Source organism: Ipomoea nil, unplaced genomic scaffold, assembly GCF_001879475.1.
Source record: "Ipomoea nil cultivar Tokyo-kokei standard unplaced genomic scaffold, Asagao_1.1 scaffold2647, whole genome shotgun sequence".
Lineage (NCBI taxonomy): Eukaryota > Viridiplantae > Streptophyta > Magnoliopsida > Solanales > Convolvulaceae > Ipomoea > Ipomoea nil.
Window position 1 is genome coordinate 3334356 of NW_017619075.1, and position 26944 is coordinate 3361299.

At 35.4% G+C, this 26944-nt stretch overlaps 4 long non-coding RNA genes and 1 other non-coding gene across 6 annotated transcripts in view; 2 read left to right on the forward strand and 3 right to left on the reverse strand.

Annotated features, from left to right (window-relative positions):
* Positions 1-5020: 5020 nt before the first annotated feature.
* On the forward strand, positions 5021-5093 carry TRNAF-GAA. Its single transcript has one exon. It is a non-coding gene; the product is annotated as a tRNA-Phe (tRNA).
* Positions 5094-6520: 1427 nt separating this feature from the next.
* Positions 6521-6954, forward strand: LOC109154490. The gene is made up of 3 exons (XR_002049722.1): positions 6521-6544; positions 6617-6716; positions 6902-6954. It is a non-coding gene; the product is annotated as an uncharacterized LOC109154490 (long non-coding RNA).
* A 10402-nt stretch (positions 6955-17356) lies between these two features.
* Positions 17357-18442, reverse strand: LOC109154473. Its single transcript, XR_002049704.1, has 2 exons — positions 18212-18442; positions 17357-18104 (listed from the first exon to the last, which is right to left on the reverse strand). It is a non-coding gene; the product is annotated as an uncharacterized LOC109154473 (long non-coding RNA).
* A 311-nt stretch (positions 18443-18753) lies between these two features.
* Positions 18754-19734, reverse strand: LOC109154487. Its single transcript, XR_002049719.1, has 2 exons — positions 19550-19734; positions 18754-18876 (listed from the first exon to the last, which is right to left on the reverse strand). It is a non-coding gene; the product is annotated as an uncharacterized LOC109154487 (long non-coding RNA).
* Positions 19735-19885: 151 nt separating this feature from the next.
* Positions 19886-26944, reverse strand: part of LOC109154476 — a 58972-nt gene continuing 51913 nt past the window's right edge. For both annotated transcript variants that reach the window (XR_002049706.1, XR_002049707.1), the window contains exon 2: positions 19886-19962. This is a non-coding gene — a long non-coding RNA (uncharacterized LOC109154476). The remainder of the gene's footprint in view (positions 19963-26944) is intronic.

Consider the following 26944-nt stretch of genomic DNA (forward strand, 5'->3'; position numbering starts at 1 on the left):
TTCAACTTGGCTTGGAAGAAAAGCTATCTAACTTTTAGAGAGAAGGAGGCGCTCAATGTTTAGAAAGTGTAAGGGAAAGAATGAAGGGTGTCTCCTAAGTTAGCTTGCATTACTAACATAAGGTGAAATGTCTTTATTAACCTTACTAAAATGAAGAGGTGTAAGGGAACAAGGAAACTACTCACAGAGCTTTGGGTACAACACTTGACTTTGGGTTGACTAGTCAATTACTAGTCTCCGACTATTGAATTTTCAGCAATTTAAGGAATTAAATTATCAATTGGATTAGGATTAATTACTCAATTAATCCCTTAATTGAATTTGGATTACGGAGTGTCACAAAATGAACATTCTCTAGTTCTTTAGCGCACTTAATTATTTATTTATTTTTACTAATTTAAAATTTAAAATCTAAACAATAAGTCACGATGCATATTTTAAATTTCTCAATCAATAATGAGTCCAGACAACAAGACAACACTACATATTTAAAAATTCAAAATCCAAACATAACATAAAACTTAATTCAAATAACAAGATAGCAATCTAAGTGCCTAATAGAAAAATAAAATAAAATTAATTATTTAGAGAATTGAGAATTTAGTAATTAGTAATTAGTATATATACTTGGGTAATTTTGCAAATATAAAAACATGTAGATATTATTATATACATAGAATATACAAAGATATCAAGAAAGGAAATGGTATATATTGTACGCTTATATCATATTATAGGCTATATATATATATATATATATATATATATATATATATATATATATATATATATATATATATATATATAGAGGATCAAATGAGGTCATGTTTCCACATGAGGATTGTGGACGGATATTGACCCTTGATTTTAGTTTGATCTATGGCTCTAGTTTTTTGGTTTATTTTAGGGATGATTTTTTGGGTTATTCCGTCACTTTATGTTAGGGGTTATTTAGTCTTTGCATTTTTTTCCTTTATTTATTTATTTATTTTTGACTAATCTGCATGTTTTTAGTTGGCTTAAATAAGGTAATTAAGGATACTATGGATTCCAATTCCCATCCCAACCAGCAAATTTAAGATTGATTTTGCAGCTGAATTATTATCTTATTTGGTTTTAGCACTTCCGTTTTTTTTTTTTTTTAGAATTTCTCCCATGCATTGTGACTACCCTCGTTGTTTGCTTTGGTATTAACATAATGTGTTTGAATTCGTCTTGTAGTATTCTTTATCCTTTTTTTCTTGTTAATTTTCCTTATTGCGCACTGTATAATCTCATCGCGCAAACAGTATTTGGATAGTTTAATAGTCTTGCACGATGTAAAACTCTATAATTGCATATCCTAGTATCCTACTGCACCCTCAATTTCAGAAAAACAAGTCCTAGTCTACTTCACAGTTGTTAGGTTTTTAAAATTTAATTTGCATTTACATAATTACTTAGGTTGACGAATTAATTTGCATTTACATAATTACTTAGGTTGCACAAATTCGTCACTCAAATTCGTTATCATTTGCACTGCATATTAATTCCTCGTTGCACAACTTCTTAACGGTGTAATAACCATTTAGCCAATCTTTGGTCATTGTCAACTACACTTAAAATTGCATTAATATAAACCTCATCATTGCACATACCGGTTCTGTGAGGTATTTCGTATTTGCACATTATCCTCCACCATGGTTGCACGATTCCTAAATAATGAATATCCATTTTCTCGTTAACCAAATTTAAATACTAGTAGATTTGAATTTGTATTAAGCCTCAAACATTATCCAGTAGCATGTTTGTGTGCGTAGTTTTGTCACTTTCTGTCAGTAACAATAATGCTACAACTTTTAAACTAAAACAAATTATTGCACATAAAGCTGAATAAATAGAAACCACTACATTGCACAAGCCTCTACTGGAAATTTATCCATTTCTTCACATTGTACTACTTCACCGATGCATTACTTCTAAAGCATGATTAAGCATTTCGCGAATCTTTAACAAAAAATAATTACTAACAAATTTAAATTGTCTAGTAGTATGGTACTTTACGTACTTCTTGGCACTTAAAGTCATCAAAACTAATGTCATAAGTCGCATCAAACTGCTTAACTCACTTCTATCGCACCCACGTCATCATTGTAATCCTTTTCAGCTGATACGGTAACTAAGTAGGCTAAATCTGTTGCGTGAATATTCCATGCTTGAATAGTTGTGAGCTTGTGAGGTTTTTACTGTGATGCTCATTACACTCGCTAAGTAGGATGCCCTTCATATACTTCATTCTCAATGCTTCTATTATGGATTTGTCTTCTTTGCGCATGCCACACTCCCAACTCGTAGCACTTTCTCCTATGAAGACCTCATTGCAAACACCCCACCATCTAGATTTTCCTTTGTATCCCTCCATCACATTTGCATTCTTTTTGGATCCAGCATTAGAACTTTCGCTCCATTGTCATACTCTTTCTTGTCATCTAGGAATGTACCCAACATGTCTTTTTGCTTACATAACATAATTGCAATTAGTAACTCAAGTCAAGTTACCATCCTGCACTATCACGAGCAATAGCTCAAGTCCACATTATATTCAAACTGCACAATACTCATTGTAATGCACAATACATAGTATCCTATATGCACAATGTTTCTACATAGTTACCATGTGTCCATTACTGTCTTATTCACTTCTTTGTCCATGTCCAGGGTCATCATGTCCAACCTAAATGCACGTTGTCCGTTGAAGTAGAATAGTTCATCATTCCTGGTCATTAAAAAACCTTGTCAGTTATAATTAAAATCATTTTCCAAACTATTCTAATGAATTTGTATTTAATCTTGTGTATTAACTATAACACAACTTTTTGTATCCATTTTGCAGTATGTGGTCCCCCAGTTTACTTTTCCCCACTTTGTGCACTTGTACATTTTTCTGTAAATACACTCTCTCTAAACTACCCCTGCTCGGCATATGCAGTCTCACAGTCCATCACTTACACTCCACTAATACCACCCCTATGATGGAGTCTGTTATTAAACCAATATAAACCTCCCCAAAAAATAAAATAAAATAAAAGAATAGACATTGAAGTCGTTATTCACAAATCTGTTCCTGGACTCCACCGCGTTGTTCCCACCATCTTCTTTTATCTCGGCTTTCCATAACTCTCTTTCTTTGCACATTCATCAGGTTACTTATGTTGGTTCTTAAAACTGCATTCAATCCACATGTTTTCGCCCTACCAGACCCCAACACTCCAAAAAAAAAAAAAAATAACAAAAAAAAAAAAAAAAACACCCATCTGATTACAGTCTACATTGTAATACCTATCCTTCGATTTTCGCCCTACCAAATCCCCCAACACTCACGCTGTCTCTATACTGTAATTCACTCGCCCAGACCAGATTTCTTTTTTCTCTTCATAAACAAAATCAAACAACAAACTTCATACACACCAAGATTCAATTCAAGTTTTCATTAATCGCATATTACATACAGCAGGGGCTATCAACTTTTTTTTTTTTTTGTTTTAAAAAAAGCTTTGGGTCTTAGTTACTTACAGATTCTAGTAGTCGCTTCCATTGATGCACCGTTGACTTCTCCTTGGAGTTGCGTCTGCCATAGGTTACGATGGTGTTCATCGACCTCTATTGTTCACGCCTCTGTTTATTTGTGCACCAGATTTCGCCGAGTAGAATGTGCAATGCCGACAAGGCTCCTTCACAAGCGGTGTTTTAACCCTAAACGAAGACAGGCGGGTTTTTCGCTCTTTCCTTTCCCATCAATGCACACGCACTTTACTAATTACTTCTTTACCCCTAAATTTAATTACTACTACCGTTACTTTCATATCTAGTGTCTTTTTAATCTCCCGTATTGTGCATTTGTAGCCGTTCGATTCTCTAATCCTACGGATCTAAATAATCCACAGACCACACCTAAAGCCCTATCCTCACTTGAACTCTACCCTATATATATATATATATATATATATATATATATATATATATATATATATATATATATATATATATATATATATAAGTGCCATTTTCCCGTTCATTTTAGACAAAAAAAAAATTAATTTGAAATTTGAAATCAGTCAACATAACATTACAATACTTAACAAAATTAAATTATCTTAAATTTGGTATAGAATCATTACATATAATTTGCATACATAACTCATAACCTTAATTAATTTGTATACATTAATTAAGTAGTGGATTAGTGGACTACTAAAAATATTAATAATATTTTTGAAACAAAATAGACCTTCATTAATGACGAAATATTAATAATATTAATACTACTAACAATAGTAATATTATTAGGGTTAATAATAATATTAATATATTATGATTAATTATAATTAATATTAATATATTTCGTTTACTTTTTAAGTAGTGATTCTTTCTTAATATAATTTCATAAGATAAGAGTATTCCATCTAAGTTGTTAGGTTGTCTTTATTTATTAGTGTTTAGTTGCAATATATTAGATCTATTAAGTTAGTCTACTTTGTAAAAAAAAAAAAAAAAAAAAAAAAAAAAAAAAAAAACAGGTGATGCAAACTTAATAATTAAACATAATAATTATTTTAAAAAAAAAAGAATAAACAAATAAATAATTTTGCAATTAGTCATGCGGTGAATGTTAATAAACAATTTATTAACATTAAATAAATGTTAATATTCAATTAACTTTACTTAATAGTTTATAAATATTATCTGTGCATCACATGGAACATTTATTAGTTATAATAATTATAGAAGTGTTATTAAAGATGATTGGCTTTGGCTTGAGACAATCATTGAATCATACACAAGAATGCTTGGTATTGGTATAGTGTTTTATGTAATTGATTAGAAGTGTTATTAATTAAGTTGTATGTTGTTTTCAAAAATTAAGTTGTATGTTATTCAAATGAAATAATCATCAATACATCGTGGCTATGAGGAACATAACCAATTATGGTTACAAAAAAGTTACAATTCATTTATTTAAAGTGTAAATAGGGTTTCAGTTGCGGGGATAGCTCAGTTGGGAGAGCGTCAGACTGAAGATCTGAAGGTCACGTGTTCGATTCACGGCCACCGCAATTTAACTTGTATGGTTTTTCAATATAAGCCATACATTTATACGTTAATACGTTTTAAAACAGATGTTCTATGCAAGTCTTCCGTTGTCGTCCAGCGGTTAGGATATCTGGCTTTCACCCGGGGACCCGTGTTTGATTCCCGGCATCGGAATATGATTTCCCATTTTAATTAGTTTTTCAAATGCGAAAACTGCAATCTTTCAGTTTATTTATTTGATTTAATAAATAACATTAGGAATTGGGGGCGGGTTTTTTTTTTTTTTTATTGGATTGGACTTTTAAAATTTTAATTATTTATTATGCAGACAATGAATATATTGTAATTCTTTAATTTTAGGAAGCTCTATATATTGTGTAAGTGTAATTTGCATTTACAATTTGTAATACTACCCCGTCCATTTTTATGTATCGGGTTCGGTTAAAGACATTATAGGGACAATGTAACAAATATAATCAATTGATGAATTTGAATGTAAAGAATTTTCATATTGGAGAAAAATAAAGACAATATAGCTAATGAAATTATTTCTCTTATTTAATTTATTGATAATGGATAATTTTTTTTGAATAAAGACGTCTGAAACGAGACGGTGTGACTGGAAAGTTCCCAAAAGCTTGTTACACACTTGACAAACCCGCAAGGGAAGCATTGTGTGAATGGGTTAGGAATCTCAAATTTCCTGATGGCTATGCATCTAATATGAATCGATGTGTAGATATGAAGAAGTTGAAGTTGTTTGGAATGAAAAGTCACGACTGTCATGTGTTTATGCAGAGGTTAATACCAATTGCATTTCGTGAGTTACTCCCGCTAAATGTTTGGAAAGTTCTTACAGAATTGAGTTTATTCTTTAAGAACCTTTCTTCCACTACAATTGCAGCTGAGGAAATGACGAAACTTGAGAATGACATACCTCTCATTCTATGTAAACTTGAATGTATATTTCCTCCTAATTTCTTCGACTCTATGGAGCATCTACCAATCCACTTAGCTTATGAAGCAAAGATTGCTGGTCCAGTTCAATATAGGTGGATGTATCCATTTGAGAGGTATAATTTTTATTAGTTGTGTTATATGTTTCGAAACATATAATAACATTGCCACTTATAGATGTTATAATTGTGTTTAGATATCTTCGAAAATTGAAAAATAATGTCAAAAATAAAGCGAAGGTCGAGGGTTCTATATCCAATGCATATTTGGTGGAAGAAGCATCATCGTTCTGTTCATACTATTTTGAGGATCATGTTAGCACGAAGCACAGAAATGTGCCTCGAAATGCGGATAACAGTGAATATAGAGTTGATGAACATGAAGAAACTCTTTCTATATTCAAGTATTCGGGTCGAGCATTTGGCAAAGCAAAAGCGAGATATATGACAGATGAAGAGTATAAAGCTGTTCAAACCTATGTGTTATTAAATTCTTCAGAAGTGGAGTCATTTATTGAGTAAGAATTCACTTCTGTTCAATTTTCTTATGCAATGTGTTATAAATGTTAACCCACTTATTGTTTTTAAAGGGTTTATATTGAGGAGTCAAAGAGGAGTCAACCAAACATTTCCAGTACTACCATCGATGGTAAATTGGAAAATGAATTTGCAAATTGGTTCAATGACTATGTAAGACTTGTATATTTTTGAAAACTAATAAATCCGGATTGCATTAATTCAAGAATGTAGCAAAGGAGGGTAGAGCATCCCTCCAGACATTATGTAGCAAAGAATGTAAGACTTGTATATATATTATATATATTAAACTTCAAATTATTTAATAAACTTTAACACTTATATTATGTATTATACAGGCACATGATCCTTCAAATAACATTTCAAACAAATATATAAAGGATCTTGCAAAATGGCCACTAAGATGTGTTAATACATATTCAGGGTATTATGTGAATGACTTTAAATTTCACACCATGAGTTATGGTGGAGGTAAAGAAACAATGAATAGTGAAGTTTGCATAAAAGGTATAAAGTATAAACTATTGTATAGGTGAAAGTGATTATTATGGCCGATTGGTAGAAGTTGTACAAGTAGAGTACCCTGACTTACTAGTCAAGAGGACAATATTATTCAAGTGTGAGTGGTTTGACCCGACAAGTGTGGGCATGAAGCTTCATTCTGAGTATAAACTTGTTGAAGTTAATCATAAGCGTAGACTTAATCGCTATGAACCATTCGTTCTAGCAATGGAAGCCGCTCAGGTTTATTATTGTACATACCCAAGTTTGCGACGCGGCAAGCTTGATTGGTGGGTTGTTTGCAAAATTAAAGCGAGATCTGAAATAGTACTTCCTGAATCATCTATATCTACTGAAGAATCACAAATACCTGCACCATTTCAAGAGAAAACTACAGACAATCATGATCTCATGCAAATAGATGAAGACCCTTTGCATTTAAATGAATCAAATGGTAATACATTTAAATGATCACAAATACCTGGTACGGGATGTTCTCGACATACCGGAGGATCTAGATCAAGTATTGAGCACTTTCACGCATTGGTAATACATTTAACATAAAAAATTATTATTTGTACATATTTTACAGATTTAAGTATCATATTATTGTTTGTGCTTGTTTAATAGCGAGATAAGCTTCAAAAGGAGCCTGATCCGTATGAGTGCTTTGAGCATACGCACAAAAAGAAGGATGGTACATTCATTGATGAGAGGTCAAAGAAAATCGTTGTAAGTATAACGTAATAACAGTATATTGTTTAGATACAATTCTTATATGTCTTTATATACTTCTCTTATTTTGTATATGTTTTTAATTGTAGGACGAAATACAAGCACAACGTGATTCTACAATCCTAGAGGCGGAAGGGTCAAATGAGCCACCAATTATAAACATGTCACAGATGTATGTGGATGTTGGTGGTGGGGTAAAAAAAAACAGCGTATTTATGGCTTAGGGACTAAGTCATCTGCATTTATCACTGAGAATAACTGTAGTTCATCATCTGCTACATCACAACTTCAACAATAGGCAATGAAGGAGATGGTGAACCAGCAGTTAGAGACCATGCGAGTTGAGATGGAAGCTAAACTACAAGCTGGAAGAACTCAAATGCAAGCTCAGATTGCAAGTTTGATGGATGAGTTGCATCGCAACGGCATGCTATCCACTCCAAGTACTCAACCTCAACATTCAGCTAATTCAAATGATGAAAACTTAGGAGATGATTAGATTATATGTTTATTATAATATTTGGTATTGGTTCTAATGATGTCACATTATATTGCTATACTTATGTTATTGCTATTGACTTTAAATACTTTAATATAATATATTTTATAATTATATTATTTAAGTACTATATTATAGGTTTAATGCAGGTTTTTTTATATTAATTAGCGGGTACATTAGTTTTATTAATTTTTAGAATTTAGAGACGGACAAATATGGTAGAAGGGTAACGAAATAGCGACGGAAATAATAAGTTGCAGCTAAATGACATTCAATTCAAAATTATAATAAAAAATAGGGATGATACTTTTCGTCGTTATATTACCGACGAACGCTAGCGACGGACATTTTCGTCGCTATATTTAGCGACGGAAAAATCCGTAGCTAGTCCGTGGCAAATCTCGACGCCGAATTATTGTAAAAAGACATTAACGATGGAAATTAATTATTTTAGCGACGGAATTGCCGTCGCTAACTCTAGCGACAGACTAGTCCGTCGTTATTCGGTCGCAAATTTCCACTCCGAATTCGTCGCCGGAAGAAATTTAGCGACGTATATTTCGGTCGCTAGTTATAGCGACGGAAAAAATTTTGGTCGCTAAATTCTAGCGACGGGGTATTTTGTGTCGGACGAATTCCGTCGCTAACCACTTTAGCGACGGATTTTCACTATTTAGTGACGAAATTTGTCCGTCACTATTTCGGTGTTTTTTTATAGTGGACATTGTAGACACATAATTCTAAATTAACGAAATGTATATTTTTTATTTTTTGTTGTAGCTACTAAATTATTATTTAATTTAATAAGAGTAAAATAGAGTACTAATTATGCCAACTTTGATTGGGATGAGTGGATGACGTTTGAACCTAAGACCTTTCTTATTGAAATCAATGTGTAAGTTAAAGGTGAACTAATAGAAATTTACAGAGAAGATAATATTTAACGGAAAAGTTAACGGATAATCATATAATTAAGGATAAATTAGGAAATCTCAAGGAAAAATTAAAATCTGATCAATCTGAGCCATTTATTTGATTAAAAAATTTGACTGTCATTTTTCTACCCATTATAGGCCTAACTTTTTTTGCATCTTATTAGTATCGTAGATTTAATTACTATTTATGTTCTAAATATTAAATTTTTGTATAATCTAATATTTGAACCTCTAACCTCTAAATTAACTTTTTATTTTTTTTATTTTGGAATAAGGGTCAAATACGTTATTGAGATACACATGAAATTAGAATTGTACCATCCAACTAAAAAATTTGTCATTGAATACTTGAACAACTTAAAATCATGCAATTGAACATAAAATGACATGTCTACCCGATATTTGCTGATGTGGTAGTTACATTTAGTGTAATTAATGATATCATTAGGTGCACTTTATATTCTTAATATGTGCAGTCTAAACTCTAAAGACAAACCATAACTACTAGACTCTAAAGTGAACTTCTAAACTAAATTAAAAAAGCTAAGCCATAAACCAAAAAATAATAATAATAATAATAATAATAAAATAAAATAAAAAATCTAAACTATAAATTATAAATGGTGAACAATTTCACAGGACTATAAGTATCACATGATGCACTCTATGGTGTTGTTAAGTGCATTCCATAGTATTGTTACATGAACATAAAGTTCAAGTTATTTACAAAAATGTCATAGCGTTTTTCCAATACCTCCATACTTTAAAGCCGTTACATCTGTCCAAATGAATGACTCTAGTTTGTTCCTAGTTCTCTCATAGAAATTCTTATTTGATCCAAATAATGTTTGTGAGTGATTTAAATCGATCAATATGGGGTATATAATTATACAAAAAAGTTCAACAAGTACCCTTAGCATACTTGTTCTTATTATGACTAGATTTATTTAAAGGTAAGAGTTTAATTTTAGCTATGAACAATATTTTTAAATACTAATACAAACCCATTTAAACTAAAACTATCTAAAAACATAATAAGTCTCAATTCAAGTTATATCCTTGATTTATGTCATTTTTTGTATGCTGATAAAGGTATATTAGTAGATGGAAAAAAAAAACAAAAAAAAAAAAAAAAAAAAAAAAACAAAACAAAACAAAACAAAACAAAACAAAAAACAAAAAACAAAAAAAAAAACAAAAAACAAAAAACAAAAACAAAAAAAAAAAACACTTTCTTTAGGCGGTATGATGTCCGACCTCGCCTACCGCTAGACGGAACAGTCTTTTTGGACACAAGGAAAAATCTTTTCAAAAAATGACTAGCTTACAAAAAAAAAAAAAAAAAAAAACAAAACAAAACAAAACAAAACAAAAAAATCAAAATCAAAATCGAGTACATGACGCAAAAATTAGGCCGAGCTCCGAGATCAACCCGACCTCCTTAGGTCAAAAGTAGGTTGAGCTATGAGCTCGAGCCGACCTCCTTAGGTCGAGACTAGGCCAAGCTCCGAGTTCGACCCGACCTCGTTATGTCGCAACTAGGTCGGGCTCCGATCTCAACCCAACCTCCTTAGGCCGAGACTGGGCTCCGAGCTCGACTCGACCTCCTTTGGTCAAAACTGGCTGAGCTTCGAGCTTGACCTGACCTCTTCAGGTCAAGGCTAAGCTGAACTCGTAGTTGAATCCGACCTCTATAGGTCAAGCCTGAGCCAAGGTTCAAGCTCAACCCGACCTCCTTAGGTCCAAGGCCGAGTCAAGCACCAACTCAACCAAGTTATGAAATTATGTGCCCATACAAAACATATTGTGTGTCTTATTTTACGAATTTATATCTTGTATTATGGAATTATGTGCCTATATGACATAAATTATTTACATAAATTTGTTCTGAGAATAAGTAATATAGAAAACATGTGTATGTATATCGTGTTATGTGTTTCTGTACAACATGTTATGCAATTCTATGCATTAAGCGTAAGGATTCTGTACCTAAAATAAATTAAAATTTATGTTAAAACATGATAAACAAAAAGTTACAGAGTCTATTAAAGCTTAAACATCAAAAGACGTCGTTTTGATCCAGGGTACACGATATAAATTGCCTTGATCACCATTGTGAATGTGCACAACAGATATCAGTCCTTGTTGCATTTTCTCTCGTATAAAATGAAATAACAATCAACTTCAATATGTTTCGTCCCTTCATGAAAAATCAGATTGTTCGTAATATATATAGCAGCACAATTGTCACACCACAACCTAATAGGTAACTTGACCTCCACACCAATCTCTTTTAGAATATTGTGCATCCAAATTATTAAATTAATCACATGAGACGGACTTTGCACTTGACTAATTCCAATGCTTGAAGATATAAGAGTTGCTATGATGAAGACTAAAGAGTGTTGTAATGAAGTGCAAAATTGTTGCAAAATGGTGCATAAACTGCATAATTTTCATTATGAAGAAGTTGAATGAAACTATTAATGAAAGAACTCAATAGAGCGTGGATTTCAATAAAGACAATGTTTATGAGATAAAGAGGCGTATATAATAATTAATAGTAAAATTACAAGCTAAGAGTTGTTCGTACAAATCTTAGGATTTAATTAACATCCCTAGTCTCGGTGCACTGTGCGCTATACTTAACAATTGAACATGATGAGTATATAGATCAATGCTACTCCAAAGAGGTATATAAAATTATATTTTCACATACATTACAATCCATATATATATATATATATATATATATATATATATATATATATATATATATATAAAAGATTATGACTCAATTACACTTTTTTAAGTGTTTAAAGAGTTTTTCAATGTTTGAAACTTATTTGATTTTTTAAAATTATTATTATTATTAAGTTAAATTATCTAAAAACTAGATATTCACATATATGTATGTCCTTGAATTTTATATAGTATAATAATATTATAATTGAAAAAAAAGAAAAGGTAGAGTTAGTAAGAAATTATAAAAATACAACATGAAAACTCAAAGTACGAAAGAATAAAAATACATACTAATAAATTATTGTTAAGGATTAAAGTTTAAAAATAAGCTAAAGAAAAGTATAAAGATTTAAAAAGAAAGTGCGGATATACAACTCATAAAAAAGGCACTTGATATAATTAACACAAATTTCATCTTATCTTAATTAATTAAAGACAAATATTATTAGCTGTTGTTAAATTTTAGTAATAAAGATTAATTGTTTAACCTGTAATAGAATAGGATGCAAAAAGATGGCAAAAATGTGTGCAACAGTATGCTCATCGCATTTTCCACGGTAGAGCAGTTGTTAATGTTAACAATATTTTGTAACTGAGAAGAAATAATTCTTTTTTCAATTACATAGCCTAACTGTAAGAATTTTAAAAACTTGAATTAAATGCGGCCTAGCTTTCCCCTCCCCCTTTATCCGGGCTTGGAACCGGCTGCTTTCACAGGTGGAGTTAAAAAGCAAAATCAAATTAACACTAAAAAAAAAAAACAGAACTAATTAATATGCATCTCCAGCTTATACAAAATAGTACTAACATAAAATAATGTAAACCTTACCAAATTCAACATTCATCAATTAAAACTTACTGACCGAAAAAATATTTAACAAGTGAAAACAAAAACCTTAGCTTCCTTTTCATCTTTACGTATATAATAAATTGATGTTGTTTAAAAGCTTGCTTCAATTTTTTTATTTATTTTTTTTTTGAGAAGTAACAACAGTAAAATATTTTTCGAATATTTACTTCTTAAGAGCAATGAGAAGTGGGTATGGATAAACATAAAGACGCTATAAAAATTGAAAACAAAAAATGAAGGTATTAATAATAAATAATTGTGACTGAATAAGATCCAAAGAGTCAAAAAAAAAAAAAAAAAAAAAAACAAACAAACAAACAAACATTTTTAGTGAACTACTATGAAGTCGCCTATAAATCTAAATTCAAAATGGAGAAATATTTATTTATCCAGAAGGACCACAATCAACAACCAAAGCACTCAAATAAACTGGTAATGAAAGCAACCTATGTGTGTGACATATTGAACACTAAAACAAAAAGATTTTCCACTATTGCTAAACGTGAAATTCAGTACTTGTATGTCTACAAGATAACTCAATTATGAACCAATACAAAAGAGTAAACAGAGTGCAAGACTAGCATGAAAAACATATTTACCAATAAAAAGTTCAAAAATGCATTCCGATTCCCATATAAATATCAAACAAAATGTCGACAACTTAGGAGCAAACATATATACAATCTTATTTCATCATCTGAGCAAAACTACAAAAGCTTAAGAGAGCAGCAGCACTAGAAACAGAGTTGTGAACAAAACTAGCAATCATCACATGGCTCTTTCATGAACCACCCAAAATGAATATTCAATGACCCCTTGGAAGTGACTAGACATATTATCCAGTAAGGAAGATTTAACTATATGGTGCGTTACCCCAAATCAATGAAATTTTTCTAAAACTCCAGAAAAACATCTTAACAAGGAGATGTCATTAAAGTTGCGCTATATTTGAACTTCAAAGATCAGCAAAAGAAGCCTTCACAAAAGAGAGATCATCCTCTAAAAGCAGTCCAGGTAGGAGGGTAAGAACAACCACTTCTAGTAGACATGAAAGGGTCTATATCTTTGATGTTCCTTTCAAAAATCAATGAAGTTTTTCAAGCTCTCTTTAAGAGCATCTTCACAAGGAGAAATCATAAACAACTTAAAGCTTGTTGACAGGCAATCATCAATTAACTAAAGCTATCTTTGTACTTCAAATTATCAGGGAAAGCAGTCTTCATAAAGGCAAAACATTTCTCTAGAAAACAGTCTTCAAATAGGAGGGCAGAGAACAAGTGAAAAAAATCCACAGAAGTGCCAACATGCTGTACAAAAAACCACTCCTAAGTAAAGAACTTAATCAGCACACACAACAATCCATTGTCAGCAGTGCTAAATCCTGCCCCATCAACTCAAATTGCACAGAGCATCCACTGCTAAATCCTGCATTTTTTTCCCAAAGTGCAATGACAAATCTCACAGATCAATTAAGAATACTCAAATGGTTGGAAAGAAAGAATATCCATTGCTAACTCCAGCAGCATATCTACCACAAGTATTGAGCGAAAAAGGCACATACGTGCTCCCAATAACAAGCTTCAGACAAAGTACCCAGGCAAGAGGACACGTTAATCATCGGTAACTATTAAACACCCAGTAGTTGGTTACTCTGTATTGTCTCCAGACATTGTAAGTGGCAAATTAATCATGAGACTCAATGAAATAAGGGTTGGCAATCTAAGGAAAATTTTACCTCAATAACATGCATAGTAAAAATTAATTATTGGACTAGCACCCGGTAGGTCATAAATCAAATCGGACATCCTGCAGGGTCAGGCAGCAGATTTCCAAAGATGTCTCCGATGAAACCAGAATTTAGCATCCATAAACATCAATAACATGGCAATAAAATAAAATCCCAATACTTAGCGTCCGATGTGATTACATTCCTGAAAGGGGGATTATGTCAAACCTACTCTTTGTTAGAAGTTCCTTGGTGAACAAACTACAGCACATAATAGAGACAGGGGAATGCCTTACGGGAAAGAGCTCCTCCATGGATTCAGATGCTAAAAAGAAAGGACATCCAATAAACCAATTTAGATGCTAGAAATAAAGATACATCTCCATGTTCTTCACAAACTGTAACAGAAAAAGTTGTTCATCAGCTCAAATTACAACCCTATTGTCAAAGAACATAGTAACAGGAAAGGATCCTTCAACTCAGATGACGAATTCAGATGCCACAAAGAGCATCCATTGCTAACTCCAGTATATTTACCCGCAATATTGGGAGAAGAAAAAACCACATATGAAGTATACCAGAATTGATTCATGTTTAATAATCCAAACTCAGCATGCACAATATACTTCGAATACAGAGGCAAGAGGTTGTGTTAGTCATCAGAGTCACATTTTAACTCTCAACAGTTTGGTTCTCTGTATAAGGATTATGCCTTCAGGCAATATAAATGGCAAAATTAATCATGAGACTCAACAAAGAATGAAACAAAGGTAATCTAAGGAAATAGTTTCTCAATAGGATGGATGCATAGAAATAAACAACTGGACTCTAGCACCAAATAAGTCAAACTCAAATAGGACATTACCAAAGGATGTCTCAAACCAGACTAGAGTTTAGCAGCCATAAACCTCAATAACATGGCATTAAAATCAAATCACAAAACTTGGAAGTAGTTAGATTCCTGGAAGTGGAATATGTCAAACCTACCCTCCACTGGAAGTTCCTTGCTCAATACCCTAGACCACACAATAGAAACAGGGAACCATCTATAAAAACCAAGAATTAATACTTCAAATTTTCCTTACTCTTGAAGTCCCTCATCCATCATGTACTCCAAGCTAGAGCAAACCTAGAAGCATGCAAAGAACTGAGAATCCTATATAATATTAAATTCATATATATGTAATTATAGAAAAGCGCCTATTAGTGGGGTGGCGAAACAAGAAAAATGTTCACATAAAAAAAGGGAGAAATTTTAGGGAACTGAAAACATCCAAAAATTCAACAATGCAAGCATGAAAGAGAACATAGAGTATTAACCAAACTTATCGGATAAATATTTTTCCAGATAGAATGTTGTAATGATGATCATTAGAAGACTATCATGGCTGATCTCAGTGGCACCCTCTGGGCTCTAGCTCATATCCCTAGGTAAGACCTCTTGCTAACCTATGAGCCACAATATTACAAAATTCATCAAAATTGGGGAGAATGAGGAAGAATGAGAGCATTGAAAAATCAGTAAAGAAGCTTGACAAAGACTTCCAAACCGAACAAGTCAATAACCCCTGGCAATTAATTGTGCACCCTCCAAGCTGAACTAGACCACGAAAGAACATAAAGAGAGAAAAGAACCTGATCATTAATCATTAATCATGAATATGGTAAAAGAAAAAATATTTAAATACAAATGAACTGATTATTTGATTGATAAGAGATAACCAGGCATTGATGCATCAAACTGAATTCATTGGATAAATAAGGCAGGGCACTAATGAATCATCATACGACTATATGCCACCACTAGAAATTAGGTTAATCAACCAATATGTTCGAATAAACCTAGAAAAAAAACATCAGGAGCAAACAGACCCCAAAACAGTAGTGAACAAATGCTAATGTCTACTAGTGAAGGGCAAAGCACAACCAAACCAAAATTTTCATGAATGGAATATGTGTCCAGAACTGACCCGTCTAACACAATACATCTAGACCTGCAAAGATGCAGAAGAATAAATATAAGGGAAGATACAATTTCAATAAATTATATATCATATATATAGTAAAAGAGTGGAAAATTTTGGGAAATCACAATAAAAATCATGGATAAAATTTTTTAGAAGGAATAAAACCAAGCTTGATAAGGCACTAATGATCATCATGGACCAACTGGGCTGATGGAACCTCTTAGCATAGGTTAATGAACCCCAATATTAGATCAAACCTAAAAAGAATAACCAAAACAGCAAAGAACCCCCCACAAAATTAAGTCTATTAAAATATTAAATGTCTACTAGTGAAGGGAAATCCGAAAGCTTGCCAAACGCCCAAACCAATTCACATCGTTCAACCAAGCTTGCTGATGAGTGATGAAGGAATAGGACCAAGCTTGTCAAGCCAATCCATATAGTTCAACCTGAAAGCTACCTGCTGAAACCGAACCCGTGATCCGAACTACATCAAGTCATGACAGACAAAGCAACAATACATAATTGGAAAGAGAAATTGAAAGCCATCGGTAAATATAAACTCAAAATTGAGAATAGGATAACTGAACAAGTAATGATCAAACCGATCTATTCGCACAACTAAAACATATCCAGAGCCTTGAACTTGATACCAAATCCACGATCTAAGCTACATCAACATTACAACACATACATACAGAGCATAAGTAACTGGAAATGGGCATCTTCAGCAACCGACCAAAATTTATAGAGAACCAAGCATAAGATAACCAAACACGTATTATCAAATCGATCCACATGTCACTCAACCTAAAGACATCCAAAAGCAACAATAGAAATCGAATCCACGATCCGAACTACATCAAGTCATGACAGACAAACCAACGATAAATAATCGGAAACAGAAATCTTAAGCAACAGATCAATATAAACACGAACTCTAAAGAAAATCAGGCATATGATAACTTATCGTATCAATCAAACCGATCAATTACGTTCGTTAGACCTCTTGCTAACCTGTGAGACACAATATTACAAAATTCATCAAAGTTGGGAAGAACTATGAGAAGCATTGAAAATCCAGATAAGTTTGACAAAACACTTCCAAACCAAATAGGTCAATGACCCCCTGCTGCAGTCCATTGTGCACCCCCCAAGTTGAACTACACCACAAAAGAACATCAAGCCAGAAACGAGTCCGAGCATTAATATGGCCAAAGGTACAAATATTTAACTGATTATTTGATGAATGAGATAACCGGGCATTGATGCATCAAACTGAACTTTGGATAAACAAGGCACGCCACTAATGATCATCAAATGACTGAATGGGGACTGGCTCTATATGCTGCCTCTAGGAATTAGGTTAATCAGCCACACAATCTTGGGTTAAACCTAAAAAGGACATCAATCGCAAAGAAACCCCGAATAATTAAGAGTAAACAAACAATGATATATCCACTAGTGAAGGAGAAAGGGAAAAAGCACCCAAAATAATAATAATAATAATAATTAAACCACAACCAAACCAAAATTTTCACAAATGGAAGATGTCCAGATCTGACCACACAATACATCTAGACCTGCAATATGCAGAACAATAGTAAATTAATACATAGTAAAAGAGTGGATAAAATTTTGCAAATCACAACCAAAAATTACATGGACAAAATTTTAGAAGGAATAGAACCAAGCTTGATAAAACCACTAATGATCATCACAGGGCTGCTCTACATGGCACCTCTTAGCATTGGATTAATGAACGACACACAAAATTAAATCTAATAAAATATTAAATGGTCTACTAGTGAACGGAAATCGGAAAGTTTGCCAAACCGATCCACATCATTCAACCAAGCATGCTGATGAGTGATGAAGGAATAAAACAAGCTTGTCAAACCAATCCACGTTGTTCAACACGAAAGCTTGCAGCTAAAACCAAATCTGTGATCCAAACTACATCAAGACATGACAGACAAACCAGCAATACATAATCGGAAAGAGAAATTAAATGTGTCTACTAGTGAAGGGAAATCCGAAAGCTTGCCAAACCAATCCACATCATTCAAGCAAGCATGCCGATGAGTGAAGGAATAGAAAACCAATTTCACGTCGTTCAACCCAAAAGATTGCTGCTGAAACCAAATCCGCGATCCAAACTACATTACACCATGACAGACAAACCAGCAATACATAATTGGAAGGAGAAATTGAAAGTCGCCGATCAATATATAAACTCAAAATTTCCAGAAAACCAAGAATAGGATAACTGAACGCTTAATGATCAAACCAATCTATTTGCTCAACTAGAACAGATCCGGAGCCTTGAACTTGATATCAAATCCACGATCTGAGCTACATCAACATTACAACACATACAGACGAGCATAAGTAACTGGAAATAGTCATCTTCAGCAACCGACCAAGATGTATACCAAAATTTATAGAGAACTGAGCACAAGATAACCAAACAAGTATAATCAAATTGATCCATGTCATTGAACCAAAAGGCATCCAAAAGCAGCAGTTGAATTCGAATCCACGATCCAAACTACATCAAGTCATGACAGACATACAAACAATAAAAATTGGAAACAAAAATCTTAAGCAACCAATCAATATAAATGCAAACTTTCAAGAAAATAAATAGCTGTATCTTATCAATCACCAATCTATTTCATTCATTAAACCTCTTGCTAACCTGTGAACCACATATTACAAAATTCATCAACGTTGGGAAGAATTATGAGAATGAGAGCATCGAAGAATCGGAGAAGTTTGACAAAACAGTTCTAAACCAAACAGGTCAATGATCCCTGCTGCAGACCTGCAGTCCATTGTGCACCCCCCAAGTTGAACTACACCTCAAAAGAACATCAAGCCAGAAAAGAACCCGAGCACTAATATGGCCAAAGGTACAAATATTTAACTGATTATTCGATGAATGATAGATAACCAGGCATTCATGAATCAAACTGAACTCATTATATTAAAAAAATAAAAAATAAAAATAAAAAATAAAACACACCACTAATGATCATCATACAACTCTGAATGGACTGGCTCCCTCCTCTAGGAACTAGCTTAATCAACCACACAATCCTGGATTAAACCTAAAAAGAACATCAAGAGCAAAGAAACCCAAAAAGTTAAAGAGTAAACAAACAATGATATGTCTACTCAACTAGTGAGGGGAGGAATGGGCAAAAGCACCCAAAAAAAAAAAAAAAAAAAAAAAAAAAAAACCAAAACAAAACAAAAAAAAAAACACAACTAAACCAAAATTTTCACAATTGGAAGATGTACTGAACTGACCCTTCTAACACAACACATCTAGACCTGCAATTATGCAGAAGAGTAAATATAAAGGAAGAATTAGGATTTTACTAAATTATACATACAGTAAAAGAGTGAAGAAATTTTGGGAAATCAAAACCAAGCCTAGGATAACTGAGTGTATTGATCAAACCATTCTGTTTCATTGCACATGGAATCAAATCCACAATCTAATCTACATCAACAAGAAAAGATTTACAAACATAATCCATGATTAACAAACAATAACTTCAATTGATGACAGACCTATAGAGAATAATAATGTGCAAATGGAGTAAAATTAAACAGAAATTTTCAAGAAAATCAAGCATAGGATAGCTGAAAAGAGCATTGATCAAACTAATTTCAGCCCGAATGAATCCAAAACCTTGCAGTTCGCATCCAATCCACAATCTGAGCTACATCAACTAGACAAGACATATAGACGAACATAGATGATAGAAGAAATCTTTGCACCTCATCAAGACGAACCAAAATATCTAGAAAATAAAGCACAGGGTAACCAAATACAAATTAATCAAACCAACTCCATGTTCAACCCAAAGAAATCCAAAAGCTTGGTGCTAAGATCAAATCCACAATCCAAACTAAACCATGTCATGAAAGACATACGAACAATAAATAATCCAAATCAGATGTTTAGCAACTGATCAATATATATATGAGAAGTTCCAAAAAACCAAGCATAGGATAACTGAAGGCGTAGAAATCAAACCAACATATTTGTTAAACTTGAACAAGTCCAAAATCTTTCACTTGAGATCAAATCCACGATCTGAGCTACATCAACATAACAAGACATACAGACGAGCATGAGTAACTGGTCTTTGTCAACCGATCAAGACAGAAACCAAAATTTACAGAAAATCAAGCATAGGTTAACCAAACACGTATTGTCAAACGGATCCATGCCTCTCGGCTCTCAACCAAAAGAAATCCGACTCGCCGCTGAAATCGAATCCGAATCACATCAAGTCATGACAGACATACCAACAATAACTAATCAAAAACAGACATCTTAACCAACCAATCAATATAAACACTAAATTTCCAGAAAATCAGGCATAGGATAACTGAACGCGTATTGATCAAACCGATCTATTTCGTTCAACTAGAACAAATCCGAATCCCTGTTACTTGACATCAAATCCACGATCTGAGCTACATCAACATGAAAGGCATCCAACGAACATGAGTAATTGGAAATAGACATGTTTGGCATCCGATAAACACAGAAACCAAATTTCCAGCAAATCAAGCATATGATAACTAAACACTAATTAATCAAACCAATCCATGACTCTGAATCTGAAATAGCTATCCGAAACCTTCTAGAATATGAGAGAGGCTTGAGACATTGCGAATCAGATATTCAGATTAGAACGCGATCGAAGAAGACAGTTAAGGACAGGGGTATTTATAGGTCTGAGAGGCCTTTCAGATGAAGCAAACGTGACAATCACGCGGTACTGAATGTCGGTTATGCGGTCAACAAAACACTAATTCTATTGGGAGAAGAAAAAACTAATTCTATTTTGAGTTAATTATCAAAATGATCCCTTGACTATAGTGAAATTATCAATTTAATCCTTGACCATTTTTTTTAACCAATTAAGGGTCCGCTTAACAACAGGAAACTATTCTCTGTTTTCTGTTTTTTAATTTTTCAGTTTTCATTCTCTGTTTTCTATTTAGAAAACTTGTTTACTAACAGAAAATTATTCTCTGTTTTCTAATTTTTCAGTTTTCACCTAAAATTTAGTTTAGATAATATTAACATTTTTGAGCTAATATTTAAAATATATTTTTTGGATATATTCCTTTGAATGACATGTATATGAATATATAACTTTTACTTTGAATTCTAATGTATATGAGATTTCAATATCCGATATTTGGACCGAACTTGTATTATGATGTAACATAATTAAAAATATTTGAACTAATAATCTATTGAGTTCAATCAAAATCTAAAACATTATATAGAGTTTAATTCTTAATTTTTAATTTTGATAATGTAAATAATGTCTAACTTTAAAGTGTAAGCAAATAAATTATGTTTAAATAAGTAAAGTAAGTAGAAAATATAAAAGATAGTAATAAGTAAAATAAGATGATAATGAATGTGACATCACGTTGGAGGAGGAGGACCTGGGCGTCCGGTTCGAGGATGAGCCTACGGGCGGCCTTGATCACATGCCGGTGCAGCAGACTTGGTCGATAGTAGGTCGGTTCTTGACGGATCGGAGCATCAAGAACAAGATGATGAAGCGGGTTCTTGCATCTGCATGGCGTCCATTAATGGGAATTGAGGTGGCGGATGTGCAGCCTAATTTGTTTCTATTCACTTTCTTTGATGAAGCGGACATGCGTCGTGTGTTGGAGGAGGGGCCGTGGGCCTTTGAGAACGCAACTTTAATCTGCCAACCCCTGCATGGCGATGAGCACCCGACGCAGGTAATCTTGAATTCGGTTGATTTATGGGTACAAGTTTTTGATTTGCCAATTGGTTATCGCACGGAGAAGGTGTTGGAGAAGGTTGGGGATTTTGTTGGGGTATACCTGCGGGTTGACGAACGCAATTTTGTCAGGCCATAGTCTACGTTTTATAGAGTGCGGGTGAGGCATGATGTTGCTATGCCGTTAAAGCGCCGTATGAAGATGATTCTTCGGGATGGCTCGTGGGCTTGGATTAATTTTAAATATGAGCGCTTGCATATGTTTTGTTACTTTTGTGGAAGGCTGGGTCATACTGACAAGTTCTGCTTGGAGGCAAGGCGTTCACCGATGACGCCTGATCAGTATTTGTATGGGCCGGCGTTGAAGGCTGGGGGCATGAATCCGGCAAAGGTTTTGGGGGATAGGTGGTTCCACCTTGGGCAAGAACGTCGCCGCGAGATTGGTTATGGCGGTGCTCCGGTTGGCGGTGTCCCGGCAGTGGGGGTTGTTGGGGCTGTGGGGTGTGATGTGTCGCGTGGGGGAGCCGGAAACAGGCTGGAGGGTACGGCAGTTGAGTTGCCGGGAGATGGGGCGGGGGTGGAGTTGGGTGTACGGGTGGATCCGAAACGGCGTAGGGGTGCGGATGGTGGAGTGGTGGGGGTGGGCAGGGATATGCAGGTGGATACTATTTCTTCTCGTTTGGTGGGACCTGGGGACCAGGCCCGCCGCTCTCAATGAGTACTTTATTTTGGAACTACCGTGGCTTGGGCAATCCACGGACGGTTCGAGAAGTTGAGGACTTAGTGTCCAAAAGGAAGTCGGATTTTGTGTTTTTTATGGAGACGATGGTAGATGGGAATCACTCTGAGAGGCTCCGTGTAAAATTGGGGTTTGAGGGGTGTTTCAAGGTTGACAGTGACAGCCGTAGGGGGGATTATGTTTTTTATGGGCAAAGAACAATTACGCTAGCTTGATCAATTATTCTAATAATCATATTGACCTTGTGGTGTCTCTTCCAGGGAGGCCGCAATGGCGGCTTACGTGTTATTATGGTTTTGCTCAGAGGAACAGAAGGAGGGCTGCATGGGACTTCTTGAGATCACTTAAGGGGGCTTCTAGTTTCCTTGGGTAGTATTGGGGGATTTTAATGACTTATGGCTCAGTTGGAGAAGAGGGGAAGGTTACCACACCCGAATGGTTTGATTGAGGGTTTCAGTGAGGCCCTGGAGGATTGTGGTTTGTTATCTCTTCCTATGATTGGTTATCCTTTTACATTGGAGCGTGGTAAGGGTACTGTGGACTGGGTGGAGGAGCGGCTAGACAGGGTGGTGGCTTGTATGGATTGGCTGGGTTGTTATGATAGGGCGAGGTTGTATAACATTCGTACAGACTCGTCAGATCATTCGGCTCTTTTTCTGGATATATATGGGTCGGTGCATGCTACTCGGCCGCGTGGTTTTCGCTTTGAGAACGTGTGGCTGTTGGATGAGGGGTGTAGGGGGGTTGTGGAGCAGGAATGAGCCAGTTCACAGGGGTTGAATTTGCAGGCTAGGCTTGATCTGTGTGGTAAGGGGCTGAAATCGTGGGGTGGTGACGGGCATCACAAGTTTGGGAAACGGATTGTTGAGTTGAGAAAGGAGATGAATGCATTGCGGGGTTGCCGGGATCTTGTTTCGTTAGCCCAGTTTGCGCATCTTGATAATTGTCTAATTCTAATTCTATCCCAAGAGGAGGCTTTCTGGAGACAACGTGCTAAGCAGCACTGGCTTAAGGGGGCAGATCGGAATACCAAGTTCTTTCATAAGTACGCGTCACACCGGAGGAAGAAGAATGTAATTGTGAAGTTGAAGGATGATAATGGGGTCTGGAAGGAGGGTCAAGCCTTGGATTCTCTGGTCACCACATATCATAAATAGATTTTTGCTTCTGGGGGGAGTCCGGGGCCTTTTAGTGTGGATTCTATGCAGCCGCGTGTGACCGAGGCCCAGAATTTTCATCTGTTACGTCCTTTTGAGTCGGAGGAGGTCCGAAGTGCACTATTCTCTATGGGCAAAGATAAATCTCCTGGACCGGATGGCATGAACCCTGGTTTTTACCAATCATTATGGGATGTTATTGGTAAGGATGTCACTTCTTTTGTGCTTAATTGTCTTTCACAGTCATCTTTCCCTGCATGTTTGAATGATGCAAATATTGTCTTGATCCCAAAGAAATGTGTTCCTGAGCATGTGTCTGATCTACGACCGATTGCTTTGTGCAATGTGTTGTACAAGGTTATGGCTAAGATGGTAGCTAACCGTATGAAGCCTTTGTTAGAAGGTATTATTTCGGAGTCACAAAGTGAATTTCTCCCAGGAAGGTTAATCTCGGACAATATCCTTATTGCTTCTAAGGTTGGCCATTATTTGAGGGGGAAACAGCTAAGGCAGGTGGGGTGGGCCGCGTTAAAGCTTGACATGGCCAAGGCGTATGATAGGATGTAGTGGTCTTTTGTGAGGGATATGCTAACGGGTTTGGGCTTTGATGCAAAATGGGTTCAGTGCGTTATAGGGTTTTGGTAAATGGTAGGCCTTCGGAGGAGATTGTGCCTACGAGAGGGTTACGGCAGGGGGACCCCTTGTCTCCTTACTTGTTTATCATTTGTGCGGAAGGGTTATCTTTGCTTTTGCAGGATTCTCAGGCTAAGGGTCTTATTCATGGTTGCAGGGTGGCCCGGGGGGCACCGCCCATCTCGCATTTGTTTTTTGCAGATGACAGCCTGCTCTTCTTTAAAGCCAATTTGCAGGAAACATTAGAGGTGAAGAAGTGTCTGAGTGTTTATGAGTCTTTCTCTGGCCAGGCAGTAAATTTTCACAAGTCCAGTGTCTCTTTTAGCTGCAATACACACGAGGGGACACGGGACCACATTTCGGGGACCTTGGCAGTTACACAGGCGGACGATTTTGGGAAGTGCCTGGGTTGCCTTCTGTTGTTGGCAGGAACATGAGGGCGGTTTTTGCTTAGGTTGAGCAAAAGCTGAGGCAGAGGTTTGGATCGTGGAATAAGAGGCTTTTGTCCAAGGCAGGTAAGGAGGTCCTTTTGAAGAGTGTAGCACAATCTATGCCAACAGATACTATGAGTATTTTCCTACTCCCGGTTTCTCTATGTGTTTCTTTGGAGAGATTAATGAACAGATATTGGTGGGGGCGGAGTGGTGAAGACAGTAGCATTCATTGGTTAGCCTGGGATAGGATGTGTAAACCCAAGAAGTTTGGTGGAATGGGTTTTAAACGATTGCATGAGTTTAACCTGGCCCTGTTGGGCAAGCAAGGTGGCGACTGCTTACTAACCCCGGCTCCTTAATGGCTCGGGTTTTTAAGGCAGGGTACTTCCCGACTACTTCTTTTTATGAGGCTGTTTTGGGTGGTAACCCTAGTTACGTGTGGAGGAGCATTATGGCCAGTCAGGATTTGTTAAAATCCGGTTGCAGACGTAGAATTGGCAATGACAGAACTACTCTAGTTTGGACTATCCCTTGGCTACCAGATGACTAAAACCCATATGTTGAATCTGATCAGGTGTTAAATGGCCAAACAATGTTAGTCTCGGATCTGATTGATGCCCACACGGGTAAATGGAATGGAGATTATTTACATCAGGTTTTTAATCCGCGGGATGCAATGCTCATATCGCAACTGCCTGTTAGTATGAACTATGATGATATGTGGTACTGGGAAGGGGACTTAAGGGGGTGTTACTCGGTTAAGGATGACTATAGGAGGTTGGGTTTTATAAATTCACAGCCTTCTTCTGTATGGGATAATGTCTGGAAATTGCAGGTTCCCCCAAAGTGGAATGTTTTCTTACGGAGAGCCCTCTCGAATATATTGCCCTCACTTGATAATTTGATAAATAGGAGGGTGGACCTTATTAATATTTGCCTGTCATGTGGTTTATATGAGTGTGTTATGCATATTTTATGTTCGTGCCCATATGCTATCAATGTTTGGCATGCATCTCAAATTCCAATCGCCTCTTTTGACAACAGGAGTTTCATGCAGTGGACGGAGCAGTGGCTTGGTGGTGCAACAGGTTATGCCCGTGATGTACAAGGTCAGATATGTGGCTTGCTTCATGCCCTTTGGGCCGCTAGGAACTCGGCGGTGTGGGAAGGTAGCATGCCGGTTCCACATATGCTTCTTCGGCGTCATTCGGCGTCCTGGAAGTCTTGGGTGGAATGCGAACAGCGGCGGGTTGGTGCATGCGGTAGGCACACCGCGGCAGTTTCTTCTCAGCCCCACAATGCAGCAGCAATGTTTCATTGTTACGTGGACGCTGGCTTCCACGGTACACAACACACGGCTGCATATGGCTTTGTTGTTTTTGATGGTGACTCCTCCTTTGTGGCGGCGGCTAATGGTCCTTTGGCGTGTCCGTATGATCCTCTCCTGGCGGAAGCAATGGCAATGTGTGAAGCCCTCTCTTGGTTGAAGGATAATGGGTATGCAAGTGGCAGAATTTACACGGACTCATCAGTTTTGGTTTCAGGGCTTAATTATGCTAGTTCGTTTCGCACTTATTTTGGTTATATTTTATTGTCTTGTAATCGTTTAATTAGTGCTTTGCCTGGAACATTAGTTTGTTTTATTAATAGGGATGCCAATCATGT